The following is a 25,116-nucleotide window of genomic DNA, read 5'->3' as shown; positions in this document are numbered from 1 at the left end:
GTGTGTGTGTGTGTATATATATATATATATATATATATATATATATATATATATGGTTGTAATCCAATTGTTATGGCATCATTTGTTGACAAGACTGCCCATTCTTGATTCAGTTGCCTTTGACATTCACAGAAAGATAGACAAAATGAAAAGGCAGAGGACTATGTACCAGATGAAGGAACAAGATAAAACACCAGGAAAACAACTAAATGAAGTGGAGATGGGACACCTTCCAGAAAAAGAATTCAGAATAATGATAGTGAAGGTGATCCAGGACCTCGGAAAAAGAATGGAGGCGAAGATTGAGAAAATGCAAGAAATGTTTAAACAAAGACCTAGAAGAATTAAAGAACAAACAAACAGAGATGAACAATACAATAACTGAAATGAAAAATACACTAGAGGGAATCAATATTAGAATACCTGAGGCAGAAGAATGGATAAGTGACCTGGAAGACAGGATGGTGGAAATCACTGCCATGGAACAGAATAAAGAAAAAAGAATGAAAAGAAATGAAGACAGCCTAAGAGACATCTGGGATAACATTAAACACACCAACATTCACATTATGGTGGTCCCAGAAGGAGAAGAGAGAGAGAAAGGACCCGAGAAAATATTTGAAGAGATTATAGTCAAAAACTTCCCTAACATGGGAAAGGACATAGCCACCCAAGTCCAGGAAGCACAGAGTCCTAGGCAGGATAAACCCAAGGGAAACATGCCGAGACACATAGTAATCAAATTGACAGAAATTAAAGACAAAGAAAAATTATTAAAAGCAACAAGGGAAAAATGACAAATAACACACAAGGGAACTCCCATAAGGTTAACAGCTAATTTCTCAGCAGAAACTCTATAAGCCAGAAGGGAGTGGCATGATATATTTAAAGTGATGAAAGGGAAGAACCTACAACCAAGATTACTCTACCTGGCAAAGATCTCATTCAGATTTGATGGAGAAATCAAAACCTTTACAGACAAGCAAAAGCTAAGAGAATTCAGAACCACCAGATCAGCTCTACAACAAATGCTAAAGGAACTTCTCTAAGTGGGAAACACAAGAGAAGAAAAGGACCTACAAAAATAAACCCAAAACAATTAAGAAAATGGTAATAGGAACATACATATCAATAATTTACCTTAAATGTAAATGGATTAAATGCTCCAACCAAAAGACATAGACTGGCTGAATGGATACAAAAACAAGACCCATATATATGCTGTCTACAAGAGACCCACTTCAGACCTAGGGACACATTCAGACTGAAAGTGAGGGGATGGAAAAAGATATTCCATGCAAATGGAAATCAAAAGTAAGCTGGAGTAGCAATACTCATATCAGATAAAATAGACTTTAAAATAAAGACTGTTACAAGGGACAAGGAAGGACACTACATAATGATCAAGGGATCAATCCCAGAAGAAGATATAACAATTATAAATATATATGCACCCAACATAGGAGCACCTCGATACATAAGGCAAATGTTAACATCCATAAAAGAGGAAATCGACAGTAACACAATCATAGTGGGGCACTTTAACACTTCACTGACACCAGTGGACATATCATCCAGACAGAAAATTAATAAGGAAACACAAGCTTTAAATGACACAATAGATTTAATTGATGTTTATAAGACATTCCATCTGAAAACAGCAGATTACACTTTCTTCTCAAGTGCACATGGAACATTCTCCAGGGTAGATCACATCTTGGGTCACAAATCAAGCCTCAGTAAATTTAAGAAAATTGAAATCATAGCAAGCATCTTTTCTGACCACAACGCTATGAGATTAGAAAGCAATTACAGGGAAAAAAACGTAAAAAACACAAACACATGGAGGCTAAACAGTATGTTGCTAAATAACCAAGAGATCACTGAAGAAACCAAAGGGGAATAAAAAAATACCCAGAGACAAAAGACAGTGAAAACACGATGATCCAAAACTTACGGGATGCAGCAAAAGCAGTTCTAAGAGGGAAGTTTATAGCAATACATTCCTACCTCAAGAAACAAGAAACATCTCAAATAAACAATCTAGCCTTACACCTAAAGGAACTAGAGAAAGAAGAACAAACAAAACCCAAAGTTAGTAGAAGGAAAGAAATCATAAAGATCAGAGCAGAAATAAATGAAATAGAAACAAAGGAAACAATAGCAAAGATCAATAAAACTAAAACCTCATTCTTTGGGAAGATAAATAAAATTGATAAACCTTTAATAAGTTGCCTTTTTTCCTTTGTCAAAGATCAGTTAACTACATTTGTGTGGGCCTTTTTCTGGGCTGTCTATTCTGTTTTATTCACCTATGTGTCTATTCTTTCACTTTCTTTTCACATTCTGTCTTGATTACTGTAGCCTTATAGTAAATTTGGAAATCAGGTATTGTGAGTTTTTCAATTTTGTTCTTCTTCTGTATTGTGTTGGTTACACTAGGTCTTTTGCTTTTCTGTATAAACTTTAGAATCAGTTCGTCAAGATCTCCAAAATAGCTTTCTGGAATTTTTATTGAGATTGTGTTGAGTCTATAGTCGGGAAGGACTAACATTTTAACATTGAGTCTTCTGACCCAGGAACATGTTTTGTTCTTGTTTTTGTTTTTTGCCTCAGTATTCTGAGATGTCATAACGATGTGTTTTGCCTTACAGTGGATCTATTTTTATCATTGTGCTCATATTTTTATCTAAGGGCCCACTTGGCTGGCCTTTTCAATCTATAACCTCTGGGGCCTTTAGTTCCAGGACATTTTCTTGATTTTGTAGATGATTTACTTTTCTTTTTTATGCCCTCCCCCCACACCCAGTTCCCTCTTTCTAAGCCTCTCATTTGGAGAGTAGACCTTCTGGACTGGATCTGTAGTTCTCTTAACTTTTCTCTTCTCTTTTCTCTTTGTCTTTTTGCTTTACTTTCTGGGAGGTTTTCTTAAGTTTACCTTCCAGCCCTCTATTGATATTTCATTTGTTATATTTTTAATTTATAAGAATTTTTTGGTTGTCATTCCCTTTTTATAGCATCCTGTTCTATGATTGCAATATTGTCTCCCTGAAGAAATTATGATCTATTTTTTTCAAGTTGTTTTCTTCCTGCACAGTCTCTGTTTCTTCCAAGTTGTTTGTTTTGGTGTCTATTATTCAGTTTTGGATCTTTCTTCAGTTATCTGGTTATTTTTGTTTATCTGCACCTATTTAAGAGTACCAGTGCAAGTGGGATTTGATGACCATGGGCTTCACTGGAAGATAATCTGTCTGGGCCTTTCTCTTGTGCAGTCTTAAATGTTATAAAGTCTTTATTTTTATTTTTTTAATTGCAGTATAGTTGACATAAAATGTCATATTAATTTCAGTGTACCACATAGTGATTCATATGCTACCTTATGAATACATTAGGAATCGATCACTACGATTAGTCTAGTAACTGTCTGTCACCACACAAAATTATTGCAATATTATTGACTATATTCCCTATGTGGTACATTACATTCCCGTGACTTATTATTTTATAACTGGAAGTCTGTACCTCTTAATCATCTTCACCTATTTCACCCAACCCTCACCCCCCTCTCTTCTGGTGACCAGCAGTTTGTTCTCTGTATCTATGGGTCTATTTCTGTTTTGTTTGTTTGTTTTGCTTTTTTAGATTCCACATATAAGTGAGATCATATGTTATTTTTCTCTGTTTGACTTATTTCACTTAGCATGATACCCTTTATGTCCATGCATTTTGTCACAAATGGGAACATTTCATTCTATTTTATGGATGTGTCATATTCCATTTTGTGTGTGTGTGTGTGTGTGTGTGTGTAATCATATCTTCTTTATCCATTCATCTATTGATGGACTCTTAGGTTGTTCCCTATCTTGGCTGTTGTAAATAATGCTGCAGTGAGCCTTGGGGTGCATGTATCTTTTTGAATTCGTGTTTTCATTTTCCTCAGATAAATACCCAGATGTGAAATTGCAGGATCATACAGTGGTTCTATTTTTAATTTTCTGAGGAACCTCCATGCTGTTTGTATAGTGGCTGTACCAACTGATATTCCCACCAACATTACACAAGGGTTCTCTTTTCTCCACATCCTTGGCAGCACTTATTGTCTTTTTGATGCTAGCCATTCTGACAGGTGTGAGGTGATATCTCATTGTGGTTTTGTTTTGCATTTCCCTGATGATTAGTGATGTTGAGCATCTTTTCATGTGTCTGTTGGCCATCTCTATGTCTTTGGAGAAATGTCTATTGAGGTCCTCTGCCCATTTCTTAATCAGATTGTTTGTTTTTTTGATATTGAGTTGTGTGAGATGAAGTCTTTCTTAAATCATGAAGTCTTTCTTCACAGTCAAGTTGGGGTCCTCAGAGAAGGCTCATCTTGTCTCTTGCCTGGAGAGTAACATCCTGAGGTTGGTGCTCTGAGTACCCAGTGGAAGAGGAGTCTCGCCTCAGTAACCAGAATTCAGCTAGATGATCTTTAATCCCCCTGTTTTCAGCAAGGTAGGTCTCTCCTCAATTCCTCCTGGTGTCTCCCAGTCCAGAAAGCCTCTATTTATTTAACAATAAACCTCCCTCTTCTGCTGTGCTGGGCAAGGGGCCATTACTAGTCAGGGAAAGAACCTGGGACTCTAACTGCTTCCTAAACAGGTTTCCAACCAACCTTCCTTGTTTCATCCCTCCCTTCTTCTCTCTTGCTTTCAAGAGGGATTGGTACCACCAATTTCTGAGCTGTTAAGGGGTTTTGCAGTATAAATCGGGTTGGTTCTCAACTTCCCCCGCTGCTGGCTTAGAATTCAGCTTTTAGGGGTTCCTGGGCCATTCACCACTTGTCCATCTGATTTCCAGCTTCAAAAATTCTGTTACTTTTATCTCCTCTCTGGTTCTTCCCATTTTTGTCTATTTATACTTACTTTTTAAAAAGCTGTCATTCCAGTAGGGTTTGGGGAGGAAGCAGAAGTAGATGCATATGTCTAACGAGCCATATTTACCTGGTAAGGCTGACATTCAAGCCCAGCATCTGTTCTGATTTGGCTGGGATTGGACCTTAGCGTGTGTTAAAGATTTTGAATATTACCCCTGTTCAGACATGATTTCTCCTATTCATCCTTTAGGATGAGTTCAGGTGTTACCCTTGTGCACTGCTTTATTGTGTTCTTCCCTCCCCCCATCTCCCTCCCCCAACAAGAAGACTTGGCCACCTCTCCCCTTGAGATCACATAGACTTTGCATTCACCGCTCTCACTGCATATACTGATGATAATTTGTACAGTTGCCTCGCCCTCTTAGACCAGAAGCTTTGGCGGTGGGTGGCGGGCACCTCTTGTTTGTCTTTAGATCTCCACCACCGACCCAATGCTCAGACATTAGTAGACTTACTAAATGTTTGCTGCATGAATAAAAGCAAAACCAGGTGCTTTGTGGGATGATGCTTTGGGGGTAGGCTCGCCTGGAGGCATTCCCCCCATCCCCTGTGACCTGCATGCTGGGCTGGAGTGGGAACCCAGGTTGGGTCCCTGAGGGCTTGATCTCAACCTTCTTTCAGCCCCTGAAACCTTTCTAGGAGCTTTTCTCTCAGCACTGACCTTTTTCCTGAAGACTTTGTCTATGTGCCTAAGTTTGCGATTAGAAGTATTGAGAACGCAGTGGGGATGGGAGGTGTCAGTACGTAACGATCTCTACCCTCTTCGGTGTTCCTGTGCACCAAAGACAGGGCCGTGCTGGGTGGGGGACTGGTGCAAAGCCACGGGGGAGGTGTCATCATTCTGTAATTGACACGCAGGGCAGCTCTCTTCCCTGAGGCAGGCCCAGAGCATTAGCAGAATGACAGCAGCATTTACAGAGCCCAGCCACCTTGCTGGACAGGTCTCACAGTGACACAAAGGCAGGGAGTGAAGCTGAGAGGGGTCTACACCCCAAACTGCAGATGTACTGAGTGACAGCCTCTGGGGCTGCAGGCCCTTGGCTCTATCCTCCTCCCCAGGCACCAGGCTGTTCTTCTGGCCCTAACAGGGCTGGGGGGATCCAGAATGTCACAGCTGACTGACAGCCCTGCTTCTAGCGATGGGGCCTGGCCTTGGGCTGATTTCAGGCAACCAGGGGCCTTTCCTCGGCCTCAGACATCGTGCCCCCAAATGGCAATTAACCAAGTGCAGCTGACTCACTTGGGACGCCAGAGTTTTGCAAATGAAATGACTTTTCAGTCACACCTGTGTCGTGTGACTGGCGAGGCCTGGGAAGCCCTTCCCTCCAAATCATCATCTGGTCATGTACTCTGGGGGTCTTTTGATGCCTAACTTAGAAGTGGGGAACCAAAAGATGATTTCTTTGGGTCAAGACATTATCCTCTTTAAAATACAAGTAGCCTTAAGAAGAGCACATTGAACCGGTATTCATCACTGGAAAATTAATATGGATGAATTTAACGTACTCATTAAACTGCTAGAAGTACAAAGAGTTCTTATACTGCCTCTACTTCAGGGCTTCTCAAAGTGTGCTTCTTGGACCAGCAACATCAACACCACCAGAGAACTCGTTAGAAATGCAGACTGTCCAGTCCCACCCCAGAACTGCAGAATCAGAAACTCTGGGGATAGGGCCCAGTCATCTGTGTTTTACAAACCCTCCAAGTGATTCTGATGCACACCTCAGTCAGAGAAACACTGCTCTTCAAGATTAGGAAACTTTAAGAAAAGTCCAAGAAGGTGAGGGACTTGCCTGGGGTCACAAAGCTAATTGATGGCAGAGCTGTCATTTTCAAATGACAACTGGTTGCCGGGATCTGGGGAGGAATTATTAACATTTATGGAAGCCTCTCTCCGTGCAAGTCTCATAGCAGGAGTGTTATCTCACTAAATCCTCACCAGGATCCTGAAAACCGTCCCCAGTTTGTAGGGAAAGAAGTCGCGGCTCAGTGTAGTTGAATAACATGCCCGGATAGGGACACGATTTCAATCCTGATGTCTCTCTCTTTTATTCTTTTGTCTTCTTTGGCAACTACATTTGTTGTGTGTGTGCATGTGCTCCCGAGTAGACCGTGGAGAGTTGCTATTCAGACCCTGCTGGTAGGGGTGGGGCACTCTAAGGGGTCCTGTTGGCATTCTGAGGGCACTCCTCTCTTGGGGGGTGCTTTACCACTTACTTTCTTCCCAGCTTTGTTTCTGGTTGGGTCCTGACTCCAGTCTGGAGGGACAGAATGAGAGACACCCCCGCTGCCCCTGGCCTTTCTGCCCACCGTATTTCCAGCTTGGCCTGGGAATTGGATTTCCTAGTTGATCTCATGCTTCTAAGTGTCCTTGCTGTTCAAGGAAAGCCAGAGCCTTACTGACTGTGGCCAGCACACCAGTCAGGAGCGACTTGGGGTGGGGGAAGGAGTTCCCTCACATCTGGGATGGGAAGCAGGGCTCCTTGGGAGCCCGAGGGCACAAAAGACTCTGAGTCGGGGGGTGGGAGGGGGAGCACAGGCAAAGCCAAACAGAAGAGGAAATTAAAGAGGCTCGAGTCTCCCGCCAGCTTCCTTTGCTGCATTTTTGGCAGGGATCGGCAAAGCTGGCCCGTCTGTAACTTTCCAGTCTGTCTGCTCATTGTCTCACTCAGAAATGCCAGATAAAAGAGACCATGGAATGAGGAGTGAGGAGCTTGGGTCCCACCCTCAGGATATTCCACCAACATTAACTCTCTTTCAGGCCAGCACCGTCTGTGCCATCTGCCGGGGTCTAGCCGTTTTCACATCTCTCGCCTCTGCGATGTGATGGGTGGGTTGGGAGGGGGTGCAGGGAAGACGTGTCTCCAGAGAACTCCTCACCACTGGCCGGATATCTGTCGCGCTGCCTGTCTCGTGCCTGAAGTCCCTCCGTGAGCACCATTCCATTGAGTTTCCTGTGGTCTCATATTAAAGTAGAATGCCAGAGGAAGGATAACACCTAATACCTTGCTGGTGAATGACTCACCAGGTTCTAGTTAAATGGGTAGGGGGTTCAGGGGAAATGGGCCCGTTGCTCTGAGTGGAGGCTTCTGGGAAAGAGCGGGACTACAGCAAGAGCAGATAGGATGGCAGAGACATCGTAAGCTTGTGCTGGAAGGGACCCCACAGATGCCAGAGAAGGGACTGCCTTGCCCAGGGACACTGAGCCAGTGGGGGACAGAGCCAGACAGACCTGGCCTGTTAGAACTCTTTCAAGAGCCCAGTGTAATTATGGGTCATCTTATCCCTCACCTCAAGCCTCCTCTTTTCGTGAAGAGGTCCTACAACTTGGTTGAATCTCTCCTTCAAGAAGAGGTGACTTTCTGCAGAAAGTTTAAAGGAGGCTCTATTTATGTGGTCCTTAAACATCTTCTGAAGGTCTCCTGGGCACAGATGCTAAGGCAGGCTCTGGGAAGACAAGGATGGGGAAAACACTCGTTTTTCTTGTGGAGCTCACAGTCGAGGGGGCAACGCACAAGGTAAAGCACAAGAGCTAAGATACAGTGTGAGCAAGGGCTCTCTGGGGGCTGGAGAGGGGGATGCCACTGGTCAGGAAGAAGCTGCCCCCAGCTCTTCTATGGAAAGTCAGGGTTGGGGATGCTGGAGCTGGAAACTGAAGAATGAGGTTGCTAAGCATATCGAGGAGGTGGGAGGGGGGGGAGGTAGGGGCATTCCACATAGAGGAGACGTCTCAGGTGGGAGGGGGCGTAGCCCTTCCAGAACCTGTAAATATGGTTGAATCACGATTATTGAAAGAGTGTGTTTAGGGCAGGGCCAAGAGACAGTCCAGAATGGGGGGGCTGGGCCAGGCCACAAGAGCCATTGAGTATGGCTACACTAAAGGGTTTGGACTTACCTCCTGAGGGCAGTGGGGAGCCACTGAAAAGTTTTATTAGTCAATCAATGCTAACCGTCCAATAAGCAACCCCTAACATGTTAATGGCTTAACCTCAAAGGTTCAATTCTGCTCCAGTGAAGTCTGCTGAGACCTCCAGAGTCTGCAGCGGGAGGGGAGAGAAAGACAGAGAAAGCATACCAGCTCTTAGCGCCCTCAGCCTGGAAGTGGCACATATAGTTCTCTTCGTAGTCTGTCGGCCAGAAACAGCCACATGGCCCCAGCCTACTCGCAAAGGAGGCTGGGAAATGTCGGGAGGCACAGGCGTGCCTGGAGGGCACGAACAGCTGCCACAGGAGACTTTAGTCAGGAGAGTGCTGTGGTCTGATGTGTGATTTGGGATGTTCACTCTGGCAGCGGACTGAGGAGGGGGTTAAAGGGCTGCAAGCGTGGAGACAGAGACCGGACAGGAGGCTCTTCCAATTGTCTGGTGATAGAGCTCTCCCTGCTCCCCAGCTCTCTGCAGACTGCAGCAGGGTGAGCCTTCAGGGAAGAAAGGTGGGTGGAGACTGCCGTGAGGGAGGCAGACGGCTCAGGGGCGATGGGAGGTCAGTGACGGGCCTGTTGACGGGTGTACTGGGCAGCCACACGTAGGGCTGCAGGGCTCGCAGTGGGCCTGACTGAGCTGGGGGTGTTATTGGCCTCTTCAGAGTTCAGGGCCTCCCTGAGCGTGAGCTGTGCTGAGGCGGGCCTCCTGCCTGTTACCCTGTGTTCTCGGTGCTCCGGAGGTCCTCGCTTACCGTTTGGAGTGAGTGAGCACGCGGTAAATGAAACCATGGGTGGAGTGAAGGGGCTTGGAGGAAGGCGGGAGCTGGATGGAAGCATCCCTGGGAAAGAGGAGCCTTGAATGGCCGGTCTTCCAAAGTAATAGCACTTCTCTAGTGTTCCTAAGCTTCATTGCCACCTGTTTGTAGCTCTGCGGAGTAATGCAGGCTGCCACTTCAGAAGGACTGTCAGGTACTTTCAGAGGAAGCATTTGCTCATGAACTTCTGCATAGCTGTGCTCAATTTAACCCAGTGACTGGCTGTGTCCCCACTGCCATCTTCCACTGGTAATACCGTGGGGACGGCAGGCCTCCTGCCCAGCCTTCGCTCTCCTGGTTGCCCTGTCTGATGTCAGGCTCTCATGCCAACCTAAGGAACAGATGTCCCAAAGCTGGCAGCCGGGGGGAAGAGACCTGAGTTCTGGTTTAAACTAGGCTGCTAACTTTCTGGATGATCTTACAAAGTCATCCTGTATTTCTGGGCTTGAGTCTCTTCTCTTGGGTGGGCGTGGGGATTTTAAATGAGAGATCTTCAAGCTCTGACATTTCTAGCTCCACAGGATGGACACTGAATATCCTAAGGGCCCAGCAATTTTCAGAACACTGCTTTTTCAGCTAGAGGCAGGAATACCGGGAGGCATATTGGGAGTTTCCAGAGGTGGTGGGTGTGGCAGAGCTCACCGGTTTTTCCTGGGGCTGCAGAAAATGGGGGGTGTGGGTCTCAAGTGTGGGCCTCTTCCTTCTCTTGCCTTTGGGAAATGAACCCCTTTGAGAAATGGGTGACAGCCACAGACCATCTCTCCAGAGAAGCATGTGGCATGCACAGAACCATGTACCAGATGCACACCCTCTTTTACGTTTAATTTCAGGGGCCCATGGCCTCCCTAAAATGCAGCTGGGCTATCTGCCTACTTTTCTCTCCCCAGTGGGTTCTGGGTTCCTCTTACAAATCCAGTGCTTGCTCCTGGGCCAAGTTGTGGAAGAGCTTCAGGAGCCAAAGGAAAGTCCTCAGAGGGGTTTGCTTTGACCTCACAAGGGATTGGATGAGACCTCTCTAAAGAGAGGCAGAAAATCAGTGCAAATTTATATGGTGACAGCTGAAGGCACTTGGTAGGTGGGGTTTGTGTGTGCTTGTCTGAGAGAGAAAGTTGGGGGGCAATGTGGGTGTATTGGCACTCTTACCTTGATAACATGTCTTCTGGGAGGGATTCTCTACTTCTTTGTAATTAAGCTTTTTATTTTGAGATAATTAGAGATTCTCATGCAGTTATAAAAAATAATACAGAGGAATCCCTTGTACCCTTAACCTAGTTTTCCCCTTTGGCAATATCTTGCAAAATTATAATACAGTATCACAGTTAGGATATTGATACTGGTACAGTCAAGATGCAGAATATTTCCAACACTGCGTGGATCTCTCCTGTAGCCCTTCTACAGCCATGGCCACTTCCCTTCTCTGCTCTCATTCTCTACTTAACCTCTGAAAACTAATAATCTGTTCTTCATTTCATAATTTTATCATTTCAAGACTGTTATATAAATGCAATAATACAGTATATGTGTAACTTTCTGGGATTGGCTTTTTTCACTCAGTGTAATTCCCTGGAGATTCATCCAGGTTGATACATTTACCAGTAGTTTGTTCCCTTTTATTGCTGAGTAGTGTTCCACAGTATGGACGGACCACAGTTAGTTGAACCATTTATGCATTCAAGGGCATCTGGATTCCTCTTTGACTCATTGATTATTTAGAAGTGTGTTGATTTGTTTCCGAATGTTTAGAGGTTTTCCTGTTATCTTGCTGTTATTGATTTCTACTTTGATTCCTTTGAGGTCGGAGAACACACTCTATATGAAATAGGGAATGAATTCCGTATGAAAATTCAATTCTTTTGAATTCACTGAGATTTGTTTTATGGCCCAGTCTATCTTGGCATATGTTCTGTGGGCACTTGAGAAGAATGTACATTCTGCTGTTGTTGGGTGGAGTGTTTTGTAAATGTTGGTTAGATTCTGTTGGCTGACGGTGTTGTTGAGTTATTCTGTATCCTTGCTGATTGCCTAGTTATTTTATTAATTTTGAGAGAGGAGTGTTGAAGTCTGCAAATATAATTGTGAATTTATGTATTTTTCTTTTCAGTTCTATCAGGTTTCGCTTCACATATTTTGTATCTCTGTTGTTTGGTGCATGTGAATTTAGGATTTCTTGGTGGATTAATCCTTCATCATTATATAATATTCCTCTCTGTGCTCACTTCAGCGGCACATATACTAAAATTGGAACAATACAGAGAAGATTAGCATGGCCCCTGTGCAAGGACGACACACAAATTCATGAAGCGTTCCGTATTTTTGTTAAAATGGTTGTGGTCATTGTATCTATCTCGAATAGTGTCAACAATAAAAATAAAATTAAAAAAAATATTCCTCTCTGACTGGTAATTTTTTCCCCCTGAAGTCTAATTTATCTCATATTGATATAACCATTTTTGCTTTCTTGTGATTAATGTTTACATGATATATATATTTTCGTCTTTTACATTCAACCTGCCTATATCATTTTACTTGAAATGAATTTCTTATTAACAGAATAGTGGGTCATGTTTCTAAATGATATTTTTATTTATTTATTTATTTATAGATAAATAACAAGGATTTACTGTATAGTACAGAGAACTATATTCAATATCCGGTAATAATCTATAATGGAAAAGAATCTGAAAAAATATATATGTTTAACTGAACCATGTTGCTGTACACCTGAAACTAAGACAATATTGTAAATCAACTATACTTCAATTTAAAAAAAATAAAGAAAGAGAAAATCATCACCAAAAACCAGAAAGTCAGTCTTAATCATGTGCATTTCTAACTTATGTGGACTGACCAGATCAAAGGTAATTTAGAATATCAATGGCCATTACAGGGAACATTTGAAATCCCCAAACTTAATTTCCTTAAAACTGAATTGGGCTACAATAGCTCAAAAACTTCCAGAAAGAGTTCAATACTTATTTCTATTGGTAGTTTGAGGCTTCCCTATGTTATCAGGAGTCTAAAATTGCCTCACTGAAAAATAAGATTTTAAGATTAATGGGGCAAACAAATTATTAAAGAAAGATAAAATGGCTCCCAAAGCCTTAGGCTCTTCTTCTTGGCTTCTTTGTCTCAGATTCCTCTTTGGCACCATCTTGTCTCTCTCTTTGGCTCCTCATGTCCAGACTCCACCTCCACCACCATCATCCTTATTCCCTTCTACACTTCCTATGCCTCTTCTATACCCTCAATTCTCCCATATTAACTTTCTCACCGAACTTTCCCTTTTCTCTAAAACCCTCCCCACTCTTTTCCTCTGAACTTGTCAGAAGCTTTCCTTTCAAAATTGAGCCTTCTGAGGGTCCAGAGGATAAACTTTTAATTCCTTGGACCAAAGGTGAACAGTGAGCCATTGTTAAAGATTTTTTCAAAGTAACTAAAGTTTCTCACAAATTTGCTGAGGAATTCAAACTTATCAACCTGGTTTCTCTGACTTATATCAGCTAGTTCATATGCTTGTCAGGGAATGCCAGGCCCAGCATTGGGTGAAAAACACAAATTGGGAAAATACTGCAACGTCTCTAGCATTGTAAAGGGGAGACCAACCTGCTAATTTATCATATGATCAGGCTTGGGCAATAGCCAAGTGACTTCATCAAGCATAAATTGATATTTTTAGATTATTCCCATTTAATGTAATTATTGATATTTAAGGGCCTCAGTATGCAATTTTATTTTTATATTTTCTGTTTGTTGTCCCTTTCATTTCTGTGCCACCTAAACATTTTAAAGAATTCCACTTTGACTTATCTATGGTATTTTTCAGTTTATATTTTTCGTATATTTTTTTAGTGATGTGTACATTATGTGTACATGACTTAACACAGTCTACTGGTGTCATCATTTTACCAATTCAGGTGAAATATAGAAACCTTACCTCCTTTTATGTCTTTTTACCCTTTATAATTTACATTATAATGTAATTGTCTTAAATATTTCCTCTACATTTAAAACCACATCAGACAGTGTTATAATTTTTGCTTCAACTGTCAAATATCATTTAGAAATTTAAGAGGAGAAATAAGTCAGTTGTATTTACCTACACTTTTGCTCAAGTGTATTTCTTCCTTCCTGATGTTCCAAGGTTTCTTCAGTTGTTTCTTTTCTTTTCTTTTTTTTCCTAAAGAACTTCTTTTAGCCACTCTTGGGGGTAGGTCTGTTGGCAACAAATTCTCTTAGTTTTCTTTCATCTGAGAATGACTTGATTACTCCTTCTTCCCTGAAGGATATTTTCACTGGATACAGTATAAGATTCTCGGTTGATAGTTCTTTTCACACGTGAAAAATGTTGTGCTACATCTTTTTGGTCTCCATGGTTTCTGATGAGAAATCTGCTGTCGTTCTAATTGTTTTTCCCATATCGGTAGGTGTCGTTTCTCTAGAACTGTTTTCAAGATTTTCTTCTATGTCTTTAGTTCTCAGAAGTTTGACTATGATGTGTCTTGTGGATTTCTTTCAGTTTATTTTGTTTAAGATTCTCTCATCTTGAATCTGTAGGTTTGTGTCTTTTTCCAAATTTGAGAGGTTTTCAACTGTTGAGCACTTTTTCAGTCCACCCTTCTTCTCCTCTCCTTGGAGACTCCAGTGACAAGAATGTGAGACTTTTTGTTGTATTACTATAGGTCCCTGAGGCTTTGTTTGTTTCAGTCTATTTTCTCTCTTTCTCAGTTTGGTTAATTTTTATTGCTCTATATTGCAGTTCATTGATTCTTTCCTCTGTTCTCTCCATTCTGCTGTTGAACCCATCCATTGAATTTGGTATTTCAGTTAATATATTTTTCATTTCTAAAGTTTCCATTGGTTCTTCTTTATATCTTATATTTCCGTTTTAGACTTTGCATTGGTTTCAAACATGTTCATAGTTGCTTGTTGAAACATTTTTATGATGGTTGCTTTAATATCTCTGTCAGATAATTCTAACATCTCTGTCATCTTGGAGTTGGCATTTACTGACTATTTTTTTTCATTCAGTTTAAGGTTTTCCTGGTTCTTTAAGATAAGTGATTTTTTATTGAAACGTGGACATTTTGGGTAATATGTTTTGAGACTCTAGATCTTACTTAAAACTTCCACTTGCCTGGCTTTTTTTTTTTCAACATGCTCCAGAGGGGAGTCTGGGGGTACTGCTTTATTACTGCCAGGTGGGGTTGAAGTCCAGTTGTCCTACTCGGCCTCTACAAATTCCTTTCTGGTTAGGAGGGGTTGGAATGCCTAGTTACTGGTCCCCTTGTGACCTCCACTGACACCACAGGGGTTGAGGGTGGCCTCTTTACTGCTGAGCAGTAGTAAAAACCCTGAATCTCCACTAGGCCTCCTCTAACACCACTCTAGTGGGGAGGGGTTAGGGTGACTCATTACTGCTGGGTGGGAGTGGGAGTCAAGGCTGCACTGGGCCTTTGCTAGCATGGATGGGAGTGGGACCACAGTTTTTTTTTTTTTTTTTGGAAGTGTTCGACTGGATTAGAGCAGTCATTGTATAGATTGTCTTTCTAGGCTTCCCCTCTCCTAGTCTTTTGGCTAGAAAGAACCGGCTTTTGTTGGGGAATTTTTTGTCTGTGTCTATTGATATTTTCAGGTTGCCATCTTCTTCAGCTCCAAATCTGGGATATATGAGGCCGAAAGAAAACCCACCATCCAGAAACTTCACCATCCTATCTTCCTCAGGTCCCAAGGTCCCTAGCTAGTTGCTTTTCTTTACCTTTCAGATTCACATGATGTTTGTTTTATGTATAATATCCAGGGTTTTTAGTTGTACTTAGGGGGAGGCATAGGGCAAAGTGTGTCTATTCCATCTTCCCAGAAGTGGAAATCCTCTCTACTTCTTTTTCTTTACTACTTTTTAGCAATATTGAGAATGTAGTACATGTATTTGGGAAAGTTTTAAACAGTACAAAAGAGATACATGAAAATTTCCCTTTCAAGTCCTGTGTTCTGCAATGGCCACGTGGTTCTTCTGCCAGTGGCAGTCACTGTTACCAGTGCTTGTGCGTCCTTTTCAAGAGAGTCTGTGTGTGTGTGTGTGTGTGTGTGTGTGTGTGTGAGAGAGAGAGAGAGAGAGAGAGAGAGAGAGAGAGAGAGACTTTCTATACTTCGTAGTGGCACCAACTTAAACTCCATTAACCATGGATGAGAGTGGTTATACACACTCTGGTTCAGCAGCATTGTGTATATTTAAGCATATTTGCCAACCTAATATATGAAAAACTGTATTGTATTATAGTTTTCATTTGCATTTCCTGCCATGTGTGAGGTTGAGCATCATTTCTGATGTATAAAATCCATTTGTGTTTCCTGCTTTGTGGTCTGACAATTTAATTTCTTCTTTATTGTACATTTCTCTATTGGGTTGTTGGCATTTCTTATAGACTTGCACAGGTATGCACATGCACATTATTTATGTAGCAAGGAAATGTGCCCTATGCCTGTCATATATGTTGCCAATATTTTGTTCCTATTTTTTCCATTTTCTTTTGACTATTGTATTTTATGGTAATTGATATTTAAAAAATTTTGAACTCAGATGTAGCCTTTTTAAAAATGACATCTGAATTTGGGTCATGTTTTGAAAGTTCTTCCTAGTTCAAGATTATTACAAATATTCTCCCACATTTTTCTTCTAGATCTTTTCATAGTTGCATCTTTTGTTTAGGTCTTTGGTACATGTGATCCAAAATTTTTTTAGATCATTCCTGAATTGTCTCAACACAATTACTTGAAAGGTCTATCTTGTCCCCAGTGGTTTGAAATGCCACCTTGATTTTTTGTGGGTCTTCTCTGTGTAGGTGCTTATCTGCTTTGTCAGCAAATTACCAATGGCAGCTGGTGGCCTGGGGAGGCTGTGCTGAGGTGATCTCGGAGCCATCTGCAAGGAAAGAAGCACTTTTGGAGAGGGAGGAGCAAGGGTGGCTGATTCTCCCCACCTTGGACTGCTCTGTTTTGGTCTCATGAAAATGGGCTGAGCCTGTTTCAGGGACGTTTTCCAACCATCTTGCCCCCTGATGGTAAGAGGCCCCTCTGTCTGCTCCTCTTGTAAATCACAGGTCCTGCTCTTTTCTTAAATAGCTCCTACATCCACCCCTCATCCCTATTCCCCTCTTCTGTCCTTGACACCTCTTCACTTCAGGCCTTTACTATTATGGCCTAGTTTTTGAGTACCCTCCTAAATGTTTGTTTTAGTTATCTCTTGCTACCAAGCAAATCAACACAAATTTAGTTGCTTGAAACAACACACCTTTATTATCTCATAGACTTATTATTGCTGTGCACCACGAGTCCTGGCACATCTTACCTAAGTCCTGGCCTTCAGGGCTGTCATGAAGCTACAGTCAAGCTGTCATCCAGGGCTGGGTTCTCATCAGGAGGCTCAATTGGGGAAGGATCCATTTCCTTTTTCATGTGGTTGTTGTGGCTGTGGGATTCATGGAAGCTTGCTTCGTCAAAGCCAGAAAGGGAGAAAGAGTGTCTCTAGTGCCCAGCTACTAGCAAAATAGAGCAAAATAATGTAACGTGATTGCAAGAATGACATCCCATCATCTTTGCCATATTGTACTGGTTAGAAGTCATACCACATTCAAAGGTATGATCACCTGGAGGCAGGTCTTGTGGGATGCCCTTGGAATCGGTCCTCCACATGGGTTGTTTTCTACTCTAGTCCACACTTCACTGTGGAGCCAGATTAATTTTCTTAAAGCACATCCCTGACCTTACTAGTCTTCTACTCAAAAGTCTGCATTAGTTAAATTTCATATAAAATGTTCTTATATTAGCATTTAAGGCTTTCTCCAGGAGCTGCCTGGCCGTTATCTGTCAAAATTGCCAGTGCACAAAGCCTTTGACCCAGACTATATCCCAGATCTCGACTCGCACATGAGTGAAATAATGAATGCACAAATGTAAGCACTGCAGAATCGTTTGAAATAACCGAAGATTGGAAACAACCCAAGTGGGAGGGGCTGGTTGAATACATTACTGTACATCCAATCAGTGGAATACTATGCAGCCACAAGATGGACGAGGCAGCTCTTTATAAATTCATGTAGAGTGATCTACACCAGTGATTCTCAGAGTGTGGTTCCTTGACCAGCAGTATCACCTGAGAACTTGTTGGAAAGAAACAAAGAAGAACTACAAAAACAACCCCCAAATAATTTACAAAATGTCAATAAGCATACACATGTCAACAGTTACTTTAAATGGAAATTGAGTAAATGCCCCAATCAAAAAACAGAGTGGCTGAATGGATACAAAAACAAGACCCCGGGCTTCCCTGGTGGCACAGTGGTTGAGAGGTCGCCTGCCGATGCAGGGGACACGGGTTCGTGCCCCCGTCTGGGAAGATCCCACATGCCACGGAGCAGCTGGGCACGTGAGCCATGGCTGCTGAGCCTGTGCGTCCGGAACCTGTGCTCTGCAATGGGAGAGGTCACAACGGTGAGAGGCCCGCGTACCGCAAAAAAAACAAACAAAAAAAAAACAAGACCCCAGATATGCTGGGAAAGTGACTTTTCACTGTATATCCTTTTGTACCTTTTGAATTTGAACCATTTAATGTATTACTTATGTAAAATATTAAAATACAAAAGCCCCATCCGTCAGACATCATTAGCTTTCTCTCTCATCTCTCACGTGGCCTGTTCACACCAGTCAGACTTGCCTCTTCACTATCCCTTGGGTTAGGGTCGCATTTCCTGGCCATGGGCCATCGCTTACGTCCGTGCCCCCAACTGGAATTCCCTTTACTCTTCACTGTATAATTAAAGCCAACTCAAAGGTCAGGCCCAGACACTGCCTTCTTTGGGGATTTGCCTGACCCCCGCCCTGCAGGCAGGATTAACTGGAACTTCTCCTCAGCTTCTCCAGCCTGTGCCTTTCTTCTGCCCACTGCCTGGCTGTCTTCTTTAATAGATTGGCGGCTCTCTGCAGACAGGGACTCAGCCTCACACATCATTGTGACCTCAGCGCCCAGCATAGCCTGCAAGTTGATACCTAAGAATCTTTTAGTGAATAACTGAGTGAGCAAGTGAATGATGGACACAGAGATGGGGACATAGGGACACAGGGTGGGCTGGACAGTGAACAGACCTAAGAGTGGGAATTGTCAGAGAGGAGAAGAATGAATCTGGGCAGGAAAGTTGGGGAGAGGTTGCGGGGAGAATCTGCTGGTGGCTGGGCTTTCTACCGGCTTGGGTTGGGGGCTGAGCCATCATCAGTGCCCTGGGGGGTGGGGTGGGGAGGGCACCTTGACCTGGGGGCCCATGGGATTCATTGCATTTCGTTGGAGGGGGGAGTTCTTTTAAAAATGTAGATGAGCTTTGGAGGGGCAGTGATTGAGGGGTAGAATGTGTGCCTTAAAAAGACCTCACACAGACTGGCAGAAGGGCAGGCTGCCCTCCCAAGGGGATTATTTTGATTACAGCCAAGTCGAGGTGAAGTTATTTTTTAATATTAAAAAGAATATGCCCCCCCATGGCCACTCTGTCCCTAACCTCCCTCCATCTCGAGCATCTGACATTTCCTGCACATTTTAACTTTCTAACCAAATAATGAAATAATCATATTGGCTCCTCAGTCACAGGATTCATTTTCTCTCATTCCTGGGCTTCAAAATTCATCTCATATTTTAATCTGTTTTGAGCTCTTTTCAATTGCCTTGGAGATAGAGCCAAAGGTTCCCTGAACTCCTATTGCCTGCCGTTGTTTGGTTTTGCTTCCTGTGGGGTATTCTCTTTAATAACACGGTCTGTCCTGCAGCAGTGGCAGGAATTCTAGGGGGGTCGGGGCTGGGCCTCACACTTTGTGGCTCCTTGACAGTATATTAATGCCTACATTCCGACTCTGGGCATTCTCATTTGCTGCCTTCCTCTTGAATGGTACCCTCCCTTCTCAATTGTATTAATGTTTAAAAGCCCAGCCTCCCGTAGAAATTCTCTCTCAACTACTCTAGGCCACATGATCCTTCCCTCCTCTGAGCATCAAGTAAACACACAAAACACAACGGCAATAACGACCAGCATTTCGGAGCCTAAATATCTTTCAGGCACATTCTGAGAACTGTTATGGATTAATTCATTTGATTCCACACTCTCCCCTAAGGTAGTATTAGTTTTAGTGTCCCCATTATTTTGATGAGTAGACTGAGGTAAAGAGAGAGTCCATAACTTGTCCAAGCGCTGCAACACACCTAAGGTCAGTTTCATCCAGTTGAACTCTTGGTTTTCCTGTTTCATGTGTGCACGTCATAGCTTCCCAACCAGACAGCAGGCCCTCAGGGTGGGCGCTGCACCCTTCTAGGTGCTGTGCGAGGTGGTGTCATTGTAAATACTTGTTGGTTGTTTGAGCTCCTTGTCTCATGAAAGACCAGAGAGGGCGCTGGTTTGGAGCAGGAGGCAGGGGGCCGTCTGTACATTTCTTGGAGCCATTTGGGGTGGTGGGTGGAGTTGCTTGAGAACTTACCCACGCTTCTTGTTTGGGGTAGGGAGTGGCAAAAGGACATGGTGTGGTGCAGGTGACAAGGCTTCTCCTTGGGGGCATGAAACCATGTGTGCTGTAGGATTGTTGGAGAGAGTGGGGTGCCCATCAAGGAGCACCCTGTGACTCTGGGGAGAGATGAGCTCACTGCCAAGGGTCCCCCTTATGAAAATGAGAAGGGCCCCTATGTGGAAAGTCCTTGACAGTGGGGAGGGACCAGAGTCAGCTCTCTGTCCCAGGGGTTCCTCTCTGGCACTGGGGTCTGGTCCTTCAGTTGGGTTGTCTTTGTTCCATAAAGATGACAACCCAGGCAGGCATTTCACCTCTTCAAGTCTCAATGATCTCATCTGTAAAAGGGGGAGAAATACCCAAACCTGCCTTCCTTGTGGCAGAGCATTGGGAAGGGCAATTGAGAGTGTACACATCAGGAACAAAAGCTTCATGGCAGGTAGGACTGGAATTACATCACTGGAGACAATTTCTCTCTGGGTCTCTCTTCCTGACATACTGTCTGATGGACCTGTATGTTTGTCCAGACTTGTTAAACCTGTGTAGCTCCGGCTTCTCCCTTTCTGTCCCTGGCACCTCACATGAGCCCTTCTGGGGCTGTCTCTTCCTCCACATCAGGGTTCTGAGTCCTCGCTGTGCAGTTGAATCCCCTGGATGCTTCTGATGCCCGAGCCTTACCCCCGGAGGTTCTGACCCCATGGTCTTGGGTGCATCCCGGGCTTGGTATTTCTTAAAGGCTTCCCAAAGGTTCCAGTGTGCCCCTGCATTGAGACCTATGCTCCACCGCGTGCTGAGACACAGGGCACGAATGGAGAGAAGAGAGAGGAGAGAGAGTCCATCAGAATCTCAATGTTCCTCGTAAAAATTTTTGAAAATCATGTTTGTTAGATGCTATGTTTTAGGCCTGATACCGAATGTATTTTGCAAGGTCAACTAAAATTGAGTACATTAAATTTTTATATTTAGCAAAAGGCTGTACAGGTGAGTTAGCATGAATCCCCTCTGGGATCTGAGGGTTGAGACGCTGGAGGAGCTGGGAAGCAGGGGGCAGCAGCAGACCTGGAGCCGGGAAGCCTGGTTACCAAGGCTGACTCCATCACTCACTTGCGAATATTCACACCTATCTCACAGAGTCATTGTGAGGGGCAATGAGATCATCCATGAAAACTTTTTGAGAAACCAAGATTTCTGTAGAAATAAAAGTATTGCATAAAAGCAGTTGTGTTCTGTATTCTGTCGACTGTGACTCTCTGGACATCATTCCTTAGGAGTTCTGCCTGACACGGGGAGACCAGATGTCCCAAATTCCTGGTCTCCCGCGCAGGTTTACTCCATCATGTGCATTCCAGACCTCATCCACTCCCGGCACCACTGGCCAGCCCTTCCCCTCCCCAGCTCCCGTCTTCAAATTCCATCGCCCTCCACTGGCTTCTTCCCCTCAGGACAGAAACATATCCCTCTCTCCCACAGTAAAAAGAAAATACACCTGTGACCCTTGGGCCCCCTCTTCCTTCCACCTTTGCCTTACAACTAGGTTTCTGGGACATGTAACTCATGTGGAGACTCCCCTTTCCTCACTCCCTTCTCCTTCTGTTCTGGCATTTCCCATGGCTGCCAGCTGCTCCATCCTTGTCTTCCTGAGGTCTCTGCCGTAGGTGCCCTGTGGACCACTCCCTTCATGACACACTCCCCTTCCTCTGGCCCCCTCACATCCTCCCTTCCCCTCTCACGCTCACCCTCAACTTTGCCTGATCACCTAATCTTAGGGATTCCATTTCCTAAATATTTCTCATACCTGTAGACTCCCTTCAGTGCCCACCACCACTACCTTGGTTCAGCCCCTCTCTCACCTGGACTACCTCTCACCTGGCCTATTGGTCCAGCCTCTTAAGGTGTCCTGACCTCCCTCCCCGGCTGCCTCTGCCCTCCAGGGTCAAGTTAAATACAAAGCCCTTTGTGCTGTGGACCTTGCCTACATCTCCAGGTGCATCTCTTCCAACTCTTCCTTTCACATTTGCATTCATTCCCCAGATCTGTCCTGGTGCGTCATGGCTCTGGGGTTTTACATGTTTTGTAACATCCCCATAAAACTTTCCCTGCCCACCACTACCCGAACCTTATCCTGGAAAAATGTTCATCTTATAAATCCCAGCTCAACTGTCAGATCCCTCAAGGAGCCTCCCCTGGTTCCTCTGTTCCATCCCCCAGTGGGCTTAGTCTCACCTTGCCTTGCTCTGGCCCCCCTGCTGCTCAGTCATGCTGCTTTCAGAGCTCTCCTCACACTGCATTATGCACGCAGCAAGTGCTTCCCCAGACCTGGAAGCTCCTTGAGAGAAGGGTTCATGGCTGGCGCTCTCTCTTTCAAGTTCTCGCTCTCAGATATGCGGAGCCCGGTGCAGAGTTAGCACTCAACAAATGTTTGTAGGATTGAATTGAGTTGATTGATCTGCAAAGAGCAACTCGGAGCATCTCGACCGGTCATAATGACTTCTGAACACCCAAGAAATGCCATTGTCCCTGTATCCCAATGCTTGGAAAAGTAGTTATCCTCACATGGGATCGATTGCTGATTCAGTTAGCGAGGATCTTGGCTTTTCGACCCTCCGCCATGTTCTGATCTCTTCAGACAGCAGGGAGCTTCCTCCATGAAGGCCCCGTTCACAAACAATTCTAGGTACATGCACGTCGTAGGATGCTGTGACTGGGCCTGTGGAAGCAGACAGAGCACTCGAGCTCTGAGCCAGGGAGAAACGTCCTGTATGTTTTTCTGGATTCTTTTTCCTACAACTACATCCCGCTGATGATAAGCCCCTCCAGAAGGGCAGTGGTCACTCCCTCTGCCCCACTCCCACCATCCGCCTCAACACAGATGTTTTCTTGCTTCTGCTTTGTACCACCCATGGCTTCCTTTCCAAGGTCTCTCCCATCCTTCCCTCTTGGGGAGAAAGGGAAAGGATGGTTTGTTAAAGTCACAAAGCATCCTTGCAGAACTGATGTCACCAGCTTTTGATGGGTTTCAAGGGGCTGTACTTGCAGGGCAGGCCTTCTCTGGCCTCCTTTTATATCCTTGAACTGTTGTTAAACTCATTCTTGAAATTTTCCTTTGTACATTCTGCCTCGCTCACTCTCACAGTGGTATCTAGTGTCCCATCATGTTGCCATCACTATAAAACTTTTAACTGCCTGTTATACCTAAAAATGTGTTATGTTATATAGTGGAATGTTGTTATATATATTGTAAGATTGTAACATTATATGTTGTAATAATGTCTGTCCCCTGTCATTTTCTTTGAAATTCACGTTTTGATCGTCTTCATAGTTTCCTCTTTCTAAACCCGCTCTGAAAGCTTTCCTTTATCCTGGAGTGAAAATGACAGATCCCAGGAGAAAGCTTGGCTTCTCACAGGGGAGGGAAAGGGATGAAGCCTGGGTGCAGGAATATCAGGCACCAGCCCTGGGGAGCTGTGGGTGTGCGTCTGCAGGTGGGTTGGTCATCAGCTTTCTGTCTTCTGACCCTGAGCAGCATTGTCCTTCCCGTACCCTTAGTTGTGGGGCAGGGTCACGAGACGAGGTCTGGCCAGCAGGGTGTGGATGGCGTGTGATGGGTTTCGCCTCCAGGTTGGAGCATTTAGTTACCTGTGCAAGGCCTCCAGAGCTGGCAGGACAGTCGGCCACTTTCGAGACCGTGGCTCCTGCAGCAGCCTGGAGCCCCGAGTGACTGCAGCAAGCCCAGTCTGCGGTGGCTGCTTGTAACCACAGCATGACCTGGCCTGGCCGGGAAATTGGTTCTATGCCTAGAACAGTTGTGCTTTGTGACAACAGTGTAAACTGCGTGCCATTTGCTTGGGGCACATATGAAAGTGAAAAGAGCGGAGTGTAGATGCTCGTGAACCATGAGCCTGAGATACACGTCCGCTGTCTCAGGCCACAGAGAGGTCGTCTGTACTGCTGGCGTCTCTGACTGATGCGGCAGGTGGGGAGGGCCAGAGCAGGATTGGGTGGGGCAACATGTGAGTACCAGTGAGACCTGCCCGGAGGCCCGCCAGCTCTGATCTTGGCAGGTAGTCACCTCTGCGCCGTGGGGGAAGGCCAGTCCTGTGTCCCGCACCCCCGGGGGCACCCATGGGGATTCCCTGGACCCTGTGACCCAGAGACCGAGCAGGCTTGTTTTCTCCTTGGAGCTCTTCTTTGTCTCTGTTTCATTGTCACCTTTTCTCTGTGACAGCGTCAGGGCTCTGGAGAGGCAGAGGTGAGAACGTGTGAGCTCTGTGTCCCGTTTCCCAGCTGCGGGGTGTTGGCTCTGAGCAGAATCCACAAGACAGTGAAGTTTGTCCCTCTGACCCCACTGCCCCAGCCTCTACCCCTCGTCGCTCTGACCTGCTCTCCGGGCAGCTCTCTACCTGTTCTGCAGGTGGCTGTTTGCTTCCCCCAAGAATGTGTACGTTCTCTAGCCCTCCTGGGACAGGTCTGCCAGTGTGTTTAAAGGTGACGTTCTGGTGATCTGGTAGATTAATCTCAGTGCCTCTGCTACGGAGGAGTGCAGGCTGCCTGGGGGGTCGTTCACTCCTCAGATGGTTATTGAAGCTCCCCTGTGCCCAGCTCTGAGCACAGTCCTAAGGGGTGGGGGGGCAGGGAAAGCAGGGAGAGGGAGACTCATGACTGCGGCTGGGCCCTGCCTCTAGACCCTTGCAGTTCAACGGGGGAGGACAGGGCTAAGCCGGTGGAGGGTTTAGAAGTGTGTTGCAGGGTAATGTGTGTTAGGAGCTCCGGGTGGGATCCAGGCCATGAGAAGGGGCCAAGGGGATGGTGAGAGCGCTCTGTGGTCTGGGATAGTCAGGGAATGCCAAGTCACTGTCCTGGGGCCTCAGTTTCCCCATCTGTCAAGTAAGGAGGGTGGGTGTGTGCATTGCTGTTCAGATTGCCTGACGATAAGA

At 44.7% G+C, this 25,116-nt stretch overlaps 1 protein-coding gene and 1 non-coding gene across 3 annotated transcripts in view; both read left to right on the top strand.

Moving 5' to 3' along the window:
* The window catches only part of ZBTB7C (zinc finger and BTB domain containing 7C), a 379,259-nt gene that overhangs the window by 39,270 nt on the left and 314,873 nt on the right, over positions 1-25,116 (top strand). The window lies entirely within an intron of this gene.
* Positions 11,858-11,964, top strand: LOC113626911 (U6 spliceosomal RNA). The gene has a single exon (XR_003435337.1). It is a non-coding gene; the product is annotated as a U6 spliceosomal RNA (small nuclear RNA).

Source organism: Aethalodelphis obliquidens, unplaced genomic scaffold, assembly GCF_003676395.1.
Source record: "Aethalodelphis obliquidens isolate GAN/ISIS:26980383/991018 unplaced genomic scaffold, ASM367639v1 scaffold19, whole genome shotgun sequence".
Lineage (NCBI taxonomy): Eukaryota > Metazoa > Chordata > Mammalia > Artiodactyla > Delphinidae > Aethalodelphis > Aethalodelphis obliquidens.
The sequence above is the reverse complement of the archived record's forward strand: the minus strand, read 5'-3'. Positions and strand labels throughout refer to the sequence as shown.